The sequence below is a fragment of the Antennarius striatus genome, chromosome 6, assembly GCF_040054535.1.
Source record: "Antennarius striatus isolate MH-2024 chromosome 6, ASM4005453v1, whole genome shotgun sequence".
NCBI classification, from domain to species: Eukaryota; Metazoa; Chordata; class Actinopteri; order Lophiiformes; family Antennariidae; genus Antennarius; species Antennarius striatus.
Window position 1 is genome coordinate 2,990,001 of NC_090781.1, and position 7,500 is coordinate 2,997,500.

The 7,500-nt window shown below is 37.4% G+C and overlaps 5 non-coding genes across 5 annotated transcripts; all 5 read left to right on the forward strand.

Moving 5' to 3' along the window:
• Positions 1-4,925: 4,925 nt before the first annotated feature.
• LOC137597455 (5S ribosomal RNA) lies at positions 4,926-5,044 on the forward strand. The gene has a single exon (XR_011035828.1). It is a non-coding gene; the product is annotated as a 5S ribosomal RNA (ribosomal RNA).
• A 418-nt stretch (positions 5,045-5,462) lies between these two features.
• On the forward strand, positions 5,463-5,581 carry LOC137597457 (5S ribosomal RNA). Its single transcript, XR_011035830.1, has one exon. It is a non-coding gene; the product is annotated as a 5S ribosomal RNA (ribosomal RNA).
• A 382-nt stretch (positions 5,582-5,963) lies between these two features.
• LOC137597458 (5S ribosomal RNA) lies at positions 5,964-6,082 on the forward strand. Its single transcript, XR_011035831.1, has one exon. It is a non-coding gene; the product is annotated as a 5S ribosomal RNA (ribosomal RNA).
• A 470-nt stretch (positions 6,083-6,552) lies between these two features.
• Positions 6,553-6,671, forward strand: LOC137597459 (5S ribosomal RNA). Its single transcript, XR_011035832.1, has one exon. It is a non-coding gene; the product is annotated as a 5S ribosomal RNA (ribosomal RNA).
• Positions 6,672-7,047: 376 nt separating this feature from the next.
• Positions 7,048-7,166, forward strand: LOC137597460 (5S ribosomal RNA). Its single transcript, XR_011035833.1, has one exon. It is a non-coding gene; the product is annotated as a 5S ribosomal RNA (ribosomal RNA).
• The last annotated feature ends 334 nt before the right edge of the window (positions 7,167-7,500 follow it).

Sequence of the window (7,500 nt, forward strand, 5' to 3'; positions counted from 1 at the left end):
TACTGCACACGGGGTAGGGGAACATATGACGGAAAAGGATGGGGAGGGTTTGAGTCAAAAAAGGAATAGAGGAAGGAGAAACAAAAAAGACAAGAAGACATGAAATTGGTTCTACTGATGAGGTACATATATATATATATACATATTCTTTGGAGTTAGTGCATAGGTGACTATGAAACTAGCGTCCATAAATATAAATGGACTGAGGAATATTGAGAAACTGATCACTTTGTGCAAGGCAAACATTATATGTTTACAAGAGACGCACTGGGACGCGGTTGTCGAAGCACAAGTGCAGTCTCTCTGGCGCGGACAAATTTTTTCGAGCTACGGCACAAGTAGAGCGAGGGGGGTGAGTATTTTGGTAAATGTAAATAACAGAGACATAAACGCCACTTTCGTAAAGGGTGACGATGAAGGGAGGTGGGTAAAAATTAAATTCACTGTAGAAGAACAAACTTTTGAACTAATGAACATCTATGCTCCTAATGTTGAGAGCGAACGTTCTGTTTTTTTCAAAGACTTATATCGGAGTGCAAGTAACAGTGACATTATCATGGGGGACTTCAATGTCAAGTTATGCATGCTGGACAGACATGAAACTGGACAATTTAAAAACGATACCTCAAGAACAATTCTCAGGAATTTTATGTTACAGCAGGAATGGTTGGATTTATGGAGAAATGAGAATCCACTAGCGAGAACCTACTCCAGACTTCAGACTGTGCAAGGTTCTCTGCGCAGAAGCAGGATTGATTTATGTTTGATTAAACAGAGACATTTACATTATTTTCATACGTCGCATTATGACTTCACTTTCCTGAGTGATCATGCTTTTTTGTTGGTGAAACTGGGGAAACTGAAAAGAGGGAAGGGAGGGGGTTTGTGGCATCTAAATGCTACACTGTTGAAAAATGAGAACTTCATAAACTGTATAGAGACACTTATTAAGACTACCGTCTCACAACCTTTTTTTAAGACGGCTGTGGTGGAGGGATGGGAGGATTTGAAAGTGAGAATTAAGAAGAAGAGCATTCACTTTGCCAAGAGGATGAGCTTCAAAGAACATCAAAAAGAAAACCGAATAAAATCTGAAATTGAAATGTTGAACAGACAGGATAATGTTGATGAAGAACGGTTGGGGGCTCTATATGAAGAATTAAAAACTATTGAAAAAAGAAAATGTGAAGGGGCAATTGTGCGGAGTAGGGCGCAATATGCGGTGGAGGGAGAAAAGAGCACGGGATTTTTTTTAAACCTGGAACGAAGCAAGCAAGAACAGTGCTATATCAATCGTTTAGAAGATGGACAAGGAAATATGACGTCAAGTTTGGGAGAAATGATAGAAACTGTGTACAACTTCTATCAGACTCTTTTTACATCAAACGGTTCAGACGACATCTCAACGAGAGAAATTCTGACAAAAATGACGGTCAAACTGTCTAATAGTGATAAATCATTTTGTGATCGGGAAATAGAAGAGAAAGAAGTAGAACTGGCAATAAAGAGTTTGGTCTCGAATAAAAGTCCGGGCAGTGATGGGCTAACGGCAAACTTTTATAAGGTTTTTGCAAAAGTGTTAATGCCAATACTGTTAACTGTGTACAAAGAAATAGCTCGTCAGAAGATGGTTTCAAAATCAATGACATTGGGCATTATAACTTTGATTTTTAAGAAAGGGGAGAAAAGTAATTTGGCTAACTATAGACCAATCACACTCTTGAACACAGATTATAAAATATTAATGAAAATTTTCGCAAACCGCTTTAAACAGGTCATACACACAATAATAGCACCAACGCAAGCTTATAGTATACCGGGTAGAGAGGCATCTGACATCATAAGCACAATAAGGGACACAGTGGAGTATTTAAAAATAACTAAACAGAAAGGTATAATCGTATCTCTAGATTTCAATAAAGCTTTTGACAGGGTTGAACACAAATTTATGTTTAGGGTGCTGGAAAGGTTAGGTTTTGGAGATCGGATGATAGCATGGTTGAAATTATTGTACAGCACAGCAACAGGTAGAGTTAAAGTGAATGGAATTATTACTGATGAGTTTCAACTGCACAGATCCGTCAGGCAGGGGTGTCCGATGTCATCAATTCTATATTCTATTGTGGTGGAATCTTTGAGCGCGTTATTAAAAACGGATTCACATGTAAAAGGGATTGAGTTACCAGGGGGAGGGGAGGTTTTGATCCAACAATTTGCGGATGATACGACGTTACTAGTCAGAGATTTAGACAGTGTATATAGAGCAATTGACTTAATTGCAATGTATGGTAAAGCATCAGGCTCTCACATAAATTTACAAAAATCGGAAATGCTATTCATTAATATGGACAGTCCGCCTCAAACAGATCTATCATTGAAAGTACAGCCGAAACATGTAAAAATTTTGGGTACATTCATTGGTGTGGATAGTTTAGCTGCAAGGGATGAAACATGGACAGGCATATTAAAAAAAATAGAGGCAGTGCTACATTGGTGGAGGATGAGAGATCTTAAAATTAACGGAAAGGTAGTGGTTTTAAATCATTTAATACTGTCTAAACTCAATTATGCCTTAGCAGTAGTTGATTTACCCTTGTGGGTTGTGAATCGTATGCATGAAATGATGACAAAATTCATCTGGGGGACTACAGTGGGGAAAATAGCAAGGAAAACTTTAATAGGTAAATATGAGGAAGGGGGTTTAAAATTGGTGGACATAGACAGTAAAAAGAAAGCGTTTAGGATCAAATATATTAAAAAATATCTGTATGACGAGACAGATTATGGGTGGAAGTGTCTAATGGGGTATTTTCTGAACAGAGTGATGAGAATTGGTGATTATGTGCTGTTGATGACATTGAAAAAACCAATGATGGCAGAACTCCCACTTTTCTACAAGGAAGTCCTGTGCGCTCAGGCAGAATTTATGGAACATTTACAGTACACAGTACATTCTTTAAACACGGTAAAAGAGCTACCGATTTTTCTGAATAAATATATCAGAACGGAAGGGAAAATGTTATACAATGCGAATATGTTGAAAGCAAATTTTGTACAATTAAAAGATGTAATGTATGAAGTTATGCCAGGTTTTCTGCCGAACCAGGTAATATATGATGGTGTAAAAGAAATTAATCATGACGCAAGGTTTACAGTAATTTCGAATTATTATCAAGTTATATTACAAAGCATTCCACAAACGTGGAAATCATTAATCATATCGGCTGCCGTGTTAAACAGGAGAAGTGACTTTCCTACTTTGACATATGTTCACAGGGGAGAGTTGAAATACTTTTGTGGGATAGTGTGCAAACATTTGTATGACCTTTTTCTGATGAAAGTATGGCAGAAGCCGGCCTCTTTGCCTTACTGGAGCAGGGTTTTTCCAAATCTGGATGAGAATAAAATCTGGGAGAAATGGAAAGTAAAAAGTAATAGCATTGAAGCAGAGGATCATGATTTCAAACTTCGACACAATAAGATTTTTACTAATGTGATCCTGCATCAACTGGACAGGGAGGTTGGCAGAGAGTGTGATGTGTGTGGTGTGGAAGATGAAGACCTTATGCATATGTATGTGAAATGTACTGAATTGTGTGAATTTTTTGGTTTGTTGAAACGCTGCTTGATTGAGAAGTTGGGGTTGGTATGGAATGACAGAGATTCTTGGGAAATCTTTTTTCTTTTTGGTGTCTGGACAGAGAGTAGAGTCAAAAATGCAGAGTTTTGCAGATTTCTTTTAAGCCATGCCAGATGGGCGATTAAATCAAGGCGAAATCTAGCACATTATGACAATAAACTGATTTCTGTTTGGACAATTTTCAAAAGAATAATACAAACCCAGGTAAAATATCGGATGATGCAGGGCTCTGCAAGTTTGGCTCCACTCTTTACCAAAGGTAACTCTCTTTTGGTTTGTAAAAACGGGGGAGAGATTGTGTGGAATTGGTAGGGATAATAGTATTTTTGTAACATAGTGGGGAATCCTTGACTAATGTCGAAAAGTTTTTTTTAGGAATGTATTTTTTGCTAGCATAATGTAGTTTTGAAATTCTCTTTGGGTATAGAATTATTTTGTCTTTTGGAGGATTGTTCTCGTTTAATGGTAAGTACCTACATTATTTCAAATGTAGTAGGCCTATTTGGGAGTGTTGATCTTTTCCTTCAGAAAGGGAGCTCTTTCACATTAATATCACTGGAAATTTATGTTGTTATGATGATGTATTGAAATACTCTGGTTTTTTTTGATTTGTGTATGATAACAAATGTAATATGTTTTGGTAAGTTAAGAACTTCTTGTTATTTTTTCTGTTTGTCAAGTATTCTGTAAATCAAAAATATATATTGTTTTTATACAAATATATTTTCATAATAAAAGACAAAAAAAAAAAAACACGCCCGATCTCGTCCGATCTCGGAAGCTAAGCAGAGTCGGGCCTGGTTAGTACTTGGATGGGAGACCGCCTGGGAATACCAGGTGCCGTAAGCTTTTTCTGTCCCCCCGCCAGCAGAGGGCGTTTGGAAGGAAAGACAGACGAGTCAAGTTGTTTCATGAGCTAAAGTTGTATTTAATAAAAGTTTGATGAATGAATTGATTGAATGATGAAATGAAATTGATCCCAGAGAAAAGTAAAAATGTTGTTGTATAAGTTAGGGCTGACTAGCAATGACTTTTGTATGAATACTATCTATGTATCTATCTATCTATCTATTTATGTATCTATGTATGTATCTATCTATCTATCTATCTATCTATCTATCTATCTATCTATCTATGTATCTATCTATCTATCTATCTATCTATCTATCTATCTATCTATCTATCTATCTATGCATCTATACATCTATGCATGCATGTATGTATTGAAGCAAGCTATGTGTGTGCCATGCCACCTTTATATAGGGTTTTTTTGACCAGTATAGTTGCTTACGGCCATACCACTCTGAACACGCCCGATCTCGTCCGATCTCGGAAGCTAAGCAGAGTCGGGCCTGGTTAGTACTTGGATGGGAGACCGCCTGGGAATACCAGGTGCCGTAAGCTTTTTCTTTTTCTGTCCCCCCGCCAGCAGAGGGCGTTTGGAAGGAAAGACAGACGAGTCAAGTTGTTTCATGAGCTAAAGTTGTATTTAATAAAAGTTTGATGAATGAATTGATTGAATGATGAAATGAAATTGATCCCAGAGAAAAGTAAAAATGTTGTTGTATAAGTTAGGGCTGACTAGCAATGACTTTTGTATGAATACTATCTATGTATCTATCTATGTATCTATCTATGTATGTATCTATCTATCTATCTATCTATCTATCTATCTATCTATCTATCTATCTATCTATCTATCTATCTATGTATCTATCTATCTATCTATGCATCTATACATCTATGCATGCATGTATGTATTGAAGCAAGCTATGTGTGTGCCATGCCACCTTTATATAGGGTTTTTTTGACCAGTATAGTTGCTTACGGCCATACCACTCTGAACACGCCCGATCTCGTCCGATCTCGGAAGCTAAGCAGAGTCGGGCCTGGTTAGTACTTGGATGGGAGACCGCCTGGGAATACCAGGTGCCGTAAGCTTTTTCTTTTTCTGTCCCCCCGCCAGCAGAGGGCGTTTGGAAGGAAAGACAGACGAGTCAAGTTGTTTCATGAGCTAAAGTTGTATTTAATAAAAGTTTGATGAATGAATTGATTGAATGATGAAATGAAATTGATCCCAGAGAAAAGTAAAAATGTTGTTGTATAAGTTAGGGCTGACTAGCAATGACTTTTGTATGAATACTATCTATGTATCTATCTATCTATCTATCTATCTATTTATGTATCTATGTATGTATCTATGTATCTATCTATCTATCTATCTATCTATGCATCTATACATCTATGCATGCATGTATGTATTGAAGCAAGCTATGTGTGTGCCATGCCACCTTTATATAGGGTTTTTTTGACCAGTATAGTTGCTTACGGCCATACCACTCTGAACACGCCCGATCTCGTCCGATCTCGGAAGCTAAGCAGAGTCGGGCCTGGTTAGTACTTGGATGGGAGACCGCCTGGGAATACCAGGTGCCGTAAGCTTTTTCTTTTTCTGTCCCCCCGCCAGCAGAGGGCGTTTGGAAGGAAAGACAGACGAGTCAAGTTGTTTCATGAGCTAAAGTTGTATTTAATAAAAGTTTGATGAATGAATTGATTGAATGATGAAATGAAATTGATCCCAGAGAAAAGTAAAAATGTTGTTGTATAAGTTAGGGCTGACTAGCAATGACTTTTGTATGAATACTATCTATGTATGTATCTATCTATGTATCTATCTATCTATCTATCTATCTATCTATCTATCTATCTATCTATCTATCTATGTATCTATCTATCTATCTATCTATCTATCTATCTATCTATCTATCTATCTATCTATCTATCTATGTATGTATCTATCTATCTATCTATCTATCTATGCATCTATACATCTATGCATGCATGTATGTATTGAAGCAAGCTATGTGTGTGCCATGCCACCTTTATATAGGGTTTTTTTGACCAGTATAGTTGCTTACGGCCATACCACTCTGAACACGCCCGATCTCGTCCGATCTCGGAAGCTAAGCAGAGTCGGGCCTGGTTAGTACTTGGATGGGAGACCGCCTGGGAATACCAGGTGCCGTAAGCTTTTTCTGTCCCCCCGCCAGCAGAGGGCGTTTGGAAGGAAAGACAGACGAGTCAAGTTGTTTCATGAGCTAAAGTTGTATTTAATAAAAGTTTGATGAATGAATTGATTGAATGATGAAATGAAATTGATCCCAGAGAAAAGTAAAAATGTTGTTGTATAAGTTAGGGCTGACTAGCAATGACTTTTGTATGAATACTATCTATGTATCTATCTATCTATCTATCTATTTATGTATCTATGTATGTATCTATGTATCTATCTATCTATCTATCTATCTATCTATGCATCTATACATCTATGCATGCATGTATGTATTGAAGCAAGCTATGTGTGTGCCATGCCACCTTTATATAGGGTTTTTTTGACCAGTATAGTTGCTTACGGCCATACCACTCTGAACACGCCCGATCTCGTCCGATCTCGGAAGCTAAGCAGAGTCGGGCCTGGTTAGTACTTGGATGGGAGACCGCCTGGGAATACCAGGTGCCGTAAGCTTTTTCTGTCCCCCCGCCAGCAGAGGGCGTTTGGAAGGAAAGACAGACGAGTCAAGTTGTTTCATGAGCTAAAGTTGTATTTAATAAAAGTTTGATGAATGAATTGATTGAATGATGAAATGAAATTGATCCCAGAGAAAAGTAAAAATGTTGTTGTATAAGTTAGGGCTGACTAGCAATGACTTTTGTATGAATACTATCTATGTATCTATCTATGTATCTATCTATCTATCTATCTATCTATCTATCTATCTATCTATCTATCTATCTATCTATGTATCTATCTATCTATCTATGCATCTATACATCTATGCATGCATGTATGTATTGAAGCA